This window comes from Hippopotamus amphibius, chromosome 1, assembly GCF_030028045.1.
Source record: "Hippopotamus amphibius kiboko isolate mHipAmp2 chromosome 1, mHipAmp2.hap2, whole genome shotgun sequence".
NCBI classification, from domain to species: domain Eukaryota; kingdom Metazoa; phylum Chordata; class Mammalia; order Artiodactyla; family Hippopotamidae; genus Hippopotamus; species Hippopotamus amphibius.
In genome coordinates, this window is record NC_080186.1 from 170,331,529 (window position 1) to 170,341,421 (window position 9,893).

A 9,893-nucleotide genomic window follows, 5' to 3' on the forward strand; every position below is an offset into this window, starting at 1 on the left:
CGGAGCTCGGGTCCCAGAGCCCCCGGCGCGCGCCCGCATCTCCCTCCCCGCTCGCCTACCCCTGCCCACCGCCGGTTACGTCCTGGCGTGACCCTTCCCCATTCTGCTCCACCCAGGTCCGCCGAGGCTCCTGCCATCGCGTTTTCGGTCCTTTTCGCGTTCGTTTCGCCGCTGCCACTTCGTGTCTACTCTCTCTACTCCTTATCCCGCTCACTGTTCAGGAAACCATCTGCCCCACCCTAGCACCTCTCCACCCATCCACCCAGCCTTACCAACTCCCCAGTCCCTACCTGCATCCTTCACCACTTTCACCACTACTCCCTAGTTGTACACAGAAGCACCATTGTCACTCCGTGTCCCTCCTCAGAAAATCTCGGAGGGATTGGAAATACCTACCCTGAAAGGCTTGGGGAGGTCACGGGGAGCGGGGACTTCATCCCCACAGAAAATAAAATATTCATGTTCCTCACCTGTTGAGTTGGGACATGTGGGGCTGCCTAGTGGTCCCCTCCTCAGCTCTCCGTTGGTTTCATGTCTAGAAGTGAGAACTATTTGCAGTCTTTACTAGCTCAGTAGGATTGGCAAATGATGGAGAAATGTGAACAAAGAATGGAGGCAATATCCAGAACATTCAAACTAAGAAAATTCTTATCCCCTGACCCCCGAACTTAACCAGGAAATAAAATAGAAAAAATATTTTTCATTCTTGAAAAGAAAAGCATTTTCTTTTCTAAGGCAATGACAGGAAATGTTTTACCTCGCCAATTAGGGAGGAAAAATCCCCAGCAACAGGATCTCAAAAAAAGGTTAACTTGTATTGGCGAAAATCATTGAAAGTTATATTATGAAGAAATTACTCGAAGATACATGACATTTTAAAGAAGGGAACATTTAAAAGCTTTCTCTCTAGAAGTTGTGAATCTAACTACAGTCTGAGGTGCATCTGGCATCCCAAGCCCTTTCCTCTTCTTCAAATTCCAGTCTTCTGTTTTGTACATCAAATGCAAAAGGATGGTATTGAATGGCATTAGACATAGGGCTCCATCCAGCAAGGTACTGGCAGCGTCCTTGGAACAGTAGGCCTGCCTGGAGCCCTTTGAGGGGTGGTTCTTTCCACACCAGTCACTGGCTGTGCATGAGCACGTCTGACTAAATGTTTCATCTGCTAGACAATGAAGCTCCTTTTCCATGTCTCGGTCTTGCCCAGAAACTCTTGGGAATACAGATTACTGAACTTCTTCTCAAAGTTTAATTTTAGTTAGCATACAAAACTGATCAAACAAACAGACCCCTTTTGATTTAAAACTACGTCTTCCTAAGGATGTTTTAAACTTGCTAGGATAGTGCTTTCAATAGAACTCTCTGTATAATGGAAATTTTCTTTATCTGTTCCTTCCAATACAGCAGGCACAAGCCACAAATGATTACCGAGCAGTTGAAATTTGGCTAAAATGGTTGAGAAAAGGAATTTTCAATTTTATTTAATATTAATTAATTTTGATTTAAATAGCCCCATGTGGCTAGGGAATTACCATGTTGGACAGCACATTTGCAGAGGAAATTCATAACAGATAGCCCACTACCTGTGGTCCATTGTGAAGAACAAATAGTCCACTGACACACCAACATACTCTTCCCTGCACTATCCGGCTGGTCATCATGCCACTGGGTGCGGTTCCTGTAGCTGAGCTACAAAATCATTAATTCTCATCAGGTACAAATAACCTGCTCATCAATTATAATATTTGGGGATAAAGTTAACTTCATTCATCCATTTATTCAATATATATGCTAGACATGGAAGTGTCAACAAGATAGTCACTGACACCTATCTGAAGTATATAGTGAAGACAGGCATTAAATACCACACTACAAAATGAATTACTGTGGTGACAGATGATAAGGAGAGAAAATGGAGGGTACTCTGAGAGAATATTTACAAGAGCATCTAATTTAGCCTGGGAGCCAGAGAAGGCACATTGAAATAAAAAGTATTGAAATGATGTTCCATACTGGCTAAGTGACCTTGAGGAAGTTATTTAAATTATCTGAGCTTTAGATTTCTCATCTGTAAGTACATTTCTATGAGGATTTATTAAGATATTATATGTAAGTGCTTAGCACAGTGTCTAGGTCATTGTAGGCTCTCAGGAAATGTTAATTCTTCTCATTCTCCAACCCTTCCTTCTTGATAAAATCTCTTAGGTATCACCTTTATTTTTAATGATGTTCCATCTTTCAACTTATTTGACAAATATTTATTTACTGTATACCTTAAGCTAGTCACTATTCTAGAGAAACAGTAAACAAAGCAGACAAACCCCTTGACTTCATGCAGATTATCGTCTACTAAGGAGAGACTGTACACACGCACATGCATGCACACACACACACATGCACACAAGCACACACCTACATATAATATGCCAGGTGATAAGTATTATGAAAAATACTTATTTTTCATGGGTTGTGTTAGATGAGGCCATTTTACATTGGTTGCTCAGAGAGTTCTTTCTCATAAGTTTAGCAGAGGACAGAAGAAAGTGAAGAAACTAGTCATAAGGATATCCAAGAGAAGACATTCCAGGAACAGGGAATATTCAACACAAAGGCTTGACATAGACATGGTAAATTGAGGAACAGCAAAGGGACCAATATGGGTTGAAAATTGGAGGGAGCCGGTGACTTGCCGATTATTTAAGCCAGTGTTGTTGAGTAGAATTATAATGTGAGCCATAAATGCAAGACATGTAATTTAAATTTTTCTTTTAGCCACATTTTCTAAAGTGAAGTTAATTTTAATAATGCATTTCATTCAACTTAATGTATTCAACATATTATCATGGTAACATGTAATCAATATAAAATTAGTACTGTGAAAATTTACATTATTTTTATCATGACTAAGTTTTCCAAATCCCTTGTGTATTTTACACTTACAGCACATCTCAATCCAAACTAGCTACATTTCAAATGTTCAATAGGCACATGTAACTAGTGTCTACCATATTAGGCAGTGTATATTCTGAGCCTGGCATAACTTTGGAAAGAATTTTTTAAATTCTGAGTGACAATGAAGGTGTTGAGTGGTGATATGGTTTTTATTTATGTTTTACAAGGACCATTTTAGCTCCCGTGGGGGAAAATATTAGAGGGGAACAAATGTAGAATCAGGAAAAGCATTTAAGACATTATTGAAATCACCCCATCACTTTAAATAGAAGAAAAAGACTTGTCTTTTCACAGTGTTTGTGCCTCTTCCTCATTTGTAATAAGTAGAAGCACTGGGTAAGTTTGTTATATGAGTTTAATTTCATATTCATTGATGTTCCTCTAGCTATTTATTTGCTATTCCCCAAAGTCAGTGAAGTAATTTTCTTGTACTCACTTTAATTTTGAAGATACATGATTTTTAGGGTTGATAATTTTCTGGGAAGTCTCTACCAAGGACTAAGTTTTTTTTTATTAAAACAGAGAATAAAGTAATATGTTCTAGGAAGAAATTAAGAAAAAATTTTTTTATTTGGATAAGAGGGGTATTAAGGGACAACTTTGTATGGAAACTCACTATCATTGAAGAAAAATAAATATAATAAATACATACTAAAATATGGCCAGATCTATGTATTATATTGGAAGAAATAATATAGAAATGTACATAATTTGCAATATTGCTAGCTAAAAAATGTCTGACAGGATTGCTATTCTGATATAAACAAGAATGTTTCAATATATATACTTGTGAATCATCTGATAAAATCTCTGTGAAGCACCTGTATAGTAGATTTTGAGAAAAAATAGCAAAACTTCATAACTTATAATAGTTTCCAGAAAAATTACAAAGCTAATTCCCTGTCTTCGCTAAATCCTTTAACAGTTGCAAGCGTGTCCGTATTTGACTGTTGTAACACATGAATCATTTGCCTGCTTCTCTGAGCTGAAGCTATTAGAACATGTCATCCTCTGGATTCACACTGAAGCAGAATTCTCACAGGGGTTGTTTCCGTGGCTTTGAAATGACATTAATGTCAACTACCCTGAAACCAAGTCTGGTACACTTAAAGAGAGCCCTTCATCAGATTGGTCTGAAGGTACTATACTGAGTGTTTAAATTGATTGGAAAGAATTAGCAAGAACTTTAAAACAGACATAGGTACAAGAAAGTTCAAAAAGGGGATGTCATAGTTTGAACAGTTATGAAAGTTAAAGGTAGATGTTTAAATATATGATTCAGCATATGCTTTTGTTACAACATGTAAGCAAAGACTTTGATTTAGTATTTTACTGTGATATTTAGAGTGTTATCATTTTTTCTTGACAGATCAAGGCTGAGTTGATTTCATTTGCGTGAAGCAACTCTGGCATCTAGTGGTTAATAATCATAATGTAATACAATTTTGTTTCTAAGAGAAAAATTGTTATAAAATATTTTTGACATTGCCAAGGAAGATTGTAATCATGGAGACATAAGATAACCATTAATTATATTTTTTATTTCCTCAGAAATCAGCACATGAGAGGATGATAGAAGTTCATATACTGAAATATGAAAAGGTAATTATTTAGAGCACATTATAAGACTGTGCAACTTTTAAAGCTAATACTAATCTGCATTCAGCTAAACAACATGAAGATGCTGTAGTTAATTTTTGTACACTGACAATATTTGATACCACTAAGGAATTATTATTAATCCTTTTTTAGGTATGATAATTATATTGTGACTGTTTTTTTTAAGAGAAGCTCTTATTTTTCAGAAATCTGTACTGAAATGTTTATAGATGAACTGGTATGATGTCTGGAATTCAAATAATGTGGGATTGAGGGTGGTGCTAAGTGGATGACAATGTGGGGGGTGTGGGGGGTATTGATTGACTAAGTATTGATGACTGTTGGGACTGGATGATTAATTACCTCTTGGTAGATTTGACATTCTCTATAATAAAAAGTCTAGAGAAAACATTTTATTTGTTTAAGATCAACATACATTCAATTCTTATTTCCTATAGCTTTATCTAAGAGATGACCCACTTGTCCAAACCATCAGTGTGCTTTGAAAAGAAGACAATGAAGCTATTGCTGTCACTTATGAAATGGTCAAGAGGTGACCATATCAGAATTAAAACTTCCATATCTTCCATCCTTCCTGGGCTCCAATGACAGTCTCTTAGATGTAAGCAAAACACCCAGTCAAGCTTGTACAAAGAAACACTATTTATGATGTGCAGATTTTTTTTACTTTTCAGAAGTAGTCATCTGTGATTAGGCAGTGAGCTTCAAAATCTTCAGAGAGCTCCTAATCACCAATCTGAATTGATTGTAAAAAGATTTTTTATTTTAACTTCTTCCTTTCACTACTCTCCTAAAATTTTAATAAACTCCAATTTAATATTTTCCATCTTAGAAAAGTTAAAATGCACATGCCACCTTTCTTCCTGTTTCTTTAATTTTCAACCCCTGTTAATTACTTGGTCTCTTTCCCTGTCCTACAGATCACTGCTGTTGAAAAGAAATATAATATGATCCACATATGTAATTTAAATTTTTCTAGTAGCCACATTTTAAAAAGTAAAAACAGGTGAATATATTTTATTTTCCCCAGTATATCTAGTTCTGACTAGTAAGTCTTAAAGCTCACTTTTGGAAAGCAAAAAGAAATGGATTTCAGAAGATTAAGGGATTTATTATGCTGCTTTCTTAAGTATCGATAGACAAATATTGTGCATACTGATCTACACAAATATGATCTCTATATATATGCATGCTTGTGCACACATATATAGTGCATATATGTAAAATATTTTTCTGTAGCCACACTATTGTTACAGAATAAGCATAAGAGGAGAGATTACAGGGTCTTTTCTCTTATGCCTATTTTTATTAAATTTCAGGATATTTTTTAAGATGCCAGAGAAGTTAGGCATCACATTTCTCAACCCATCATCATAGGATCTTGAGTGAGTGAGCCAGGTACAGTTTATAATTCACTTTAAGGCTGCTGCATCCAGCAGCAGACTTTTACTTGTGGATTTCAATAAAGTATTATCATGGGGAGGGCAGAGCTTTTATTTTCTGCCACTCTTTACAATTTTTATTTGTTTTAGAAAATATATTTATGTTCATAAAATATTTTATTTATTCATGTTAATATATAATAGGTTTGTTGTTTATGTGAGTTAAAATTTAATACTTTCTAACTTTTAATTTCTCATACAATAAATATTTGGGATCCTCTTTAAATTTTGAGACTAAAAGGAGGTCCCAAGAACACTGGTCTAAGGCAATCCTTTCATTATTCTTTTCTACTCCTGAAAGTAGCACATTTTTTTTAAAGAGAAATAATTGAATTAGAATACTCTGCTCCTAATGAAACATTGACTCTAATAGTTTGCAATGACATGAGAGTGACTGTCTGTGAATTTGCATTTTTGAAGCTTTGACATTATTTCCTCCATGGTTTTTTTTTTTTTGTTTTTGTTTTTTGGTTTTTTGTTTTTGTTTTTTTTATTTTTTTGGGGGGTACACCAGGTTCAATCATCTGTTTTTATACACATATCCCCGTATTCCCTCTCTTCCTTGACTCCCCCCCCTCGAGTCCCCCCCAACCTCCCCGCCCCAGTCCTCTAAGGCATCTTCCATCCTCGAGTTGGACTCCCTTTGTTATACAACAACTTCCCACTGACTATTTTACAGTTGGTAGTATATATATGTCTGTGCTACTCTCTCGCTTCATCTCAGTTTCCCCTTCACCCCCCGCCCCCTCCCATACCTCGAGTTCTCCAGTCCATTCTCTGCATCTGCATCCTTGTTCTTGTCACTGAGTTCATCAGTACCATTTTTAGATTCCGTATATGTGAGTTAGCATACAATATTTGTCCTTCTCTTTCTGACTTACTTCACTCTGTATGACAGATTGTAGTTCTATCCACCTCATTACATATAGCTCCATCTCATCTCTTTTTATAGCTGAGTAATATTCCATTGTATATATATGCCACATCTTCTGTATCCTCCTCCATGGTTTTTGATTCACACCTATGGCATTCCAGGAATCCAATAGCTTAACTTTGTTTATTTTTGCATGTGCTGCTATTAGAAGTGAATGTCAGGCACAAATCTTTTGAGACAGAATTTAAGTCATTCAGACATTTCTGATTCTAATTTGTATCTAGTAACAAATTAGTGTCTTTAACAAATTTAGGAGTATACTTTTAATTTCTACCAAAAATGCAGGACAACACACTATTCTAAGGCTCCAACCATTTTGTAACATTGGGCCAAAGAAAGAATGTCTCAATAAGTTAATTCTAGAGTTGAAGAGTCATAAAATTTAGTGAAGAAGAAGATAATATTGCCATACCAATAAAATTGAAGGGGCAATTATTTGTCTTTTAAAGCCAATCGGAACTCTAGGAATAGACAGAATGTGAAATCCAAATAAAATCTGGTGAACTAATTGAAAAAGGTAAATTGGCTCTCATAAATGAAATAAGCGATCTTCATTTGGAAACTGCTATAAGAATATGTTCAAGATGCAAAATACGAGTGTGGGGGTGGGGTGGGGGTGGGAGGGCGATGATACTTTCCCTCCTTGGGCCCCTGTGGCCTTAACTCTGAATCTTCATTGGGCAGAAAGAGGACTAGAAGAAGAGACTTAAGAGAGGAATAAGAGCAAATGCTAGCCTCATAGCTAAGTGATTTCTCAGCAGTGCTTTCTGCTTTTGTCTCCCAACTGGGCACAAAAAGATTCAAAAGGAGGCATGACTGAGGCACACCCAAGAAATAAGTGAGGGGTGGAGCACTGCATTTTTAAGACCTTTGGTAGAGTTATGCTTACCACACCCTCCATACCACGCCACATAATTTTTTTTTTCCAGACTGCACTTCCCATGTCTACCTTTATGGAAAGCAGAGCAGGAATAGCAACAGAGCCATCTGAACCAGATTAAAATTAAGTTTAGGCTTTAGTATTAGCACAGATTTGGAACTCCGGGATGTGATAAAGCCATCAGACAGCCTTCTTATAGACATATAGACTCCAACTGGCCATGAAGCCTTACAAGCAATGAAAACTTTGGCACCTAGCTCAGAGTTTCTCAAAGTGGGACTCTCAGAAAACCTATGTAAGTATTTCTAATGTTTTGATGTGCATAACTATTACTAGTAAATCTGGAGTTCTTCTGAATCAGAATCCCTGAGGGTGGAAGAATTTACATTTATAACAAGACACCTGAGCAATTTAAACACACTGAAGTTTGTAACCTACTATTGTAATCTTCCTTGATAATCTTCCTTTGGAATAATTCAAAGTCCTAAGATCATCCGTTAAATAAATTAACATTAAAAAAATAAAATCATTATATTCTTCTACTGACATTTACCATTCTCAAAAAGTGTGGATAGCTAGCTAAAATTCTAGGTTCCCCAGCACTAAATGATAAAAGAACCCTCATTCACTTGCTATTTGCAAATTGAGTTCATGTGCATTTCTCTGTCTTGGTTTGGGTTCCTCAAGAAGTAGAATTTGGGAGCAGATATTTTATTTATAAGGGATTTCAGGGAATAATGGGAGGAGAGAGGAGAAGTGAAAAAAACAGTAAGGAAAGGAATCCAATAAAGGGTGAATTCTGAAGTCAGTTACCATTGAAATAGCTGGAGTTTAATCCCACTTGGGAAACTCTTGTAGCCAACACATACCATAGCCTCTGACTTATCCCATCGGAAGAGTAAAGAAATTAGCTGTATTTACACATTAACTTCTGTCAGTCATTGATTATGGGCTGTTCCCAGGGGACACTAGTTTATTCAACATGTTTCTCTGTCTTCTGTATGTTCTGTGAATTGGTAAATTGGTATTAGGATCTAGAGAATTGCCGTATACAAGTTCAATTTTTCTTTTTGAACAAAAGTACTTAATAGATGATACTGTGTTCTTTCAGTAGGAGGCACATAATGTCCATCTCTGTTTCTGAACTACTGTTGGTAATGGATTCCTAAATTCATTAATTCATTAGAAGTTGCAAATGGTAATAATTCTAATCCTACCATTGTTTCACCCTTTATTAACTGGAATATTCTTATGAAATGTTACTAGTAATTTATTTAGAGATACAACATGCATAGTAAAGACAACATCAGTGATTCTATTTTTATCCTTTATTTTTGATGAGCCAGAGATTTTAAAAGATGGTTGAGTGGTAAAGTGTCTACACTCAGTACCTTAGAAGGACTTGTTAGGTAAAATTAATTGAAATAATCCAAAAGCAGAACCATTGTTGCTACCAGAAATAATCTCAGTTTCTGCTGTTTAATCCCCAGGCACATGACTAATATTCTAATCTACAAATCTGGACTAAAAGCTGTGCCTGTGAGAAGAATAAGATGCTATATTTTTCTATTTTTACTTTTTTATTCATTAAGTTGCATTTATAGAACTTCTAAAATTTGGGGAAAAGCTGTGAATGTAACGTAGGGAGTTTATTTATTTCCTACCATCTGGAATTTCTGATTTAATTATATATAAAATTATATATGAATTATAGGAAAATTTCCTTTCATGGCTTCACAGGCGAATTCTATCAAACATTTAGAGAAGAGTTAACACCTATCCTTCTGAAATTATTCCAAAAAATTGCAGAGGAAGGAATACTCCCACACTCATTCTATGAGTCCACCATCACCCTGATACCAAAACCAGACAAAGATACCATGAAAAAAAGAAAAGAAAATTACAGGCCAATATCACTGATGAAAATAGATGCAAAAATCCTCAACAAAATACTTGTAAATCAAATCCGACAACACATTAAGAGGATCATATACCATGATCAAATGGGATTTATCCCAGGGATGCAAGGATTTATCAATATCCACAAATCAATCAGTGTGATACA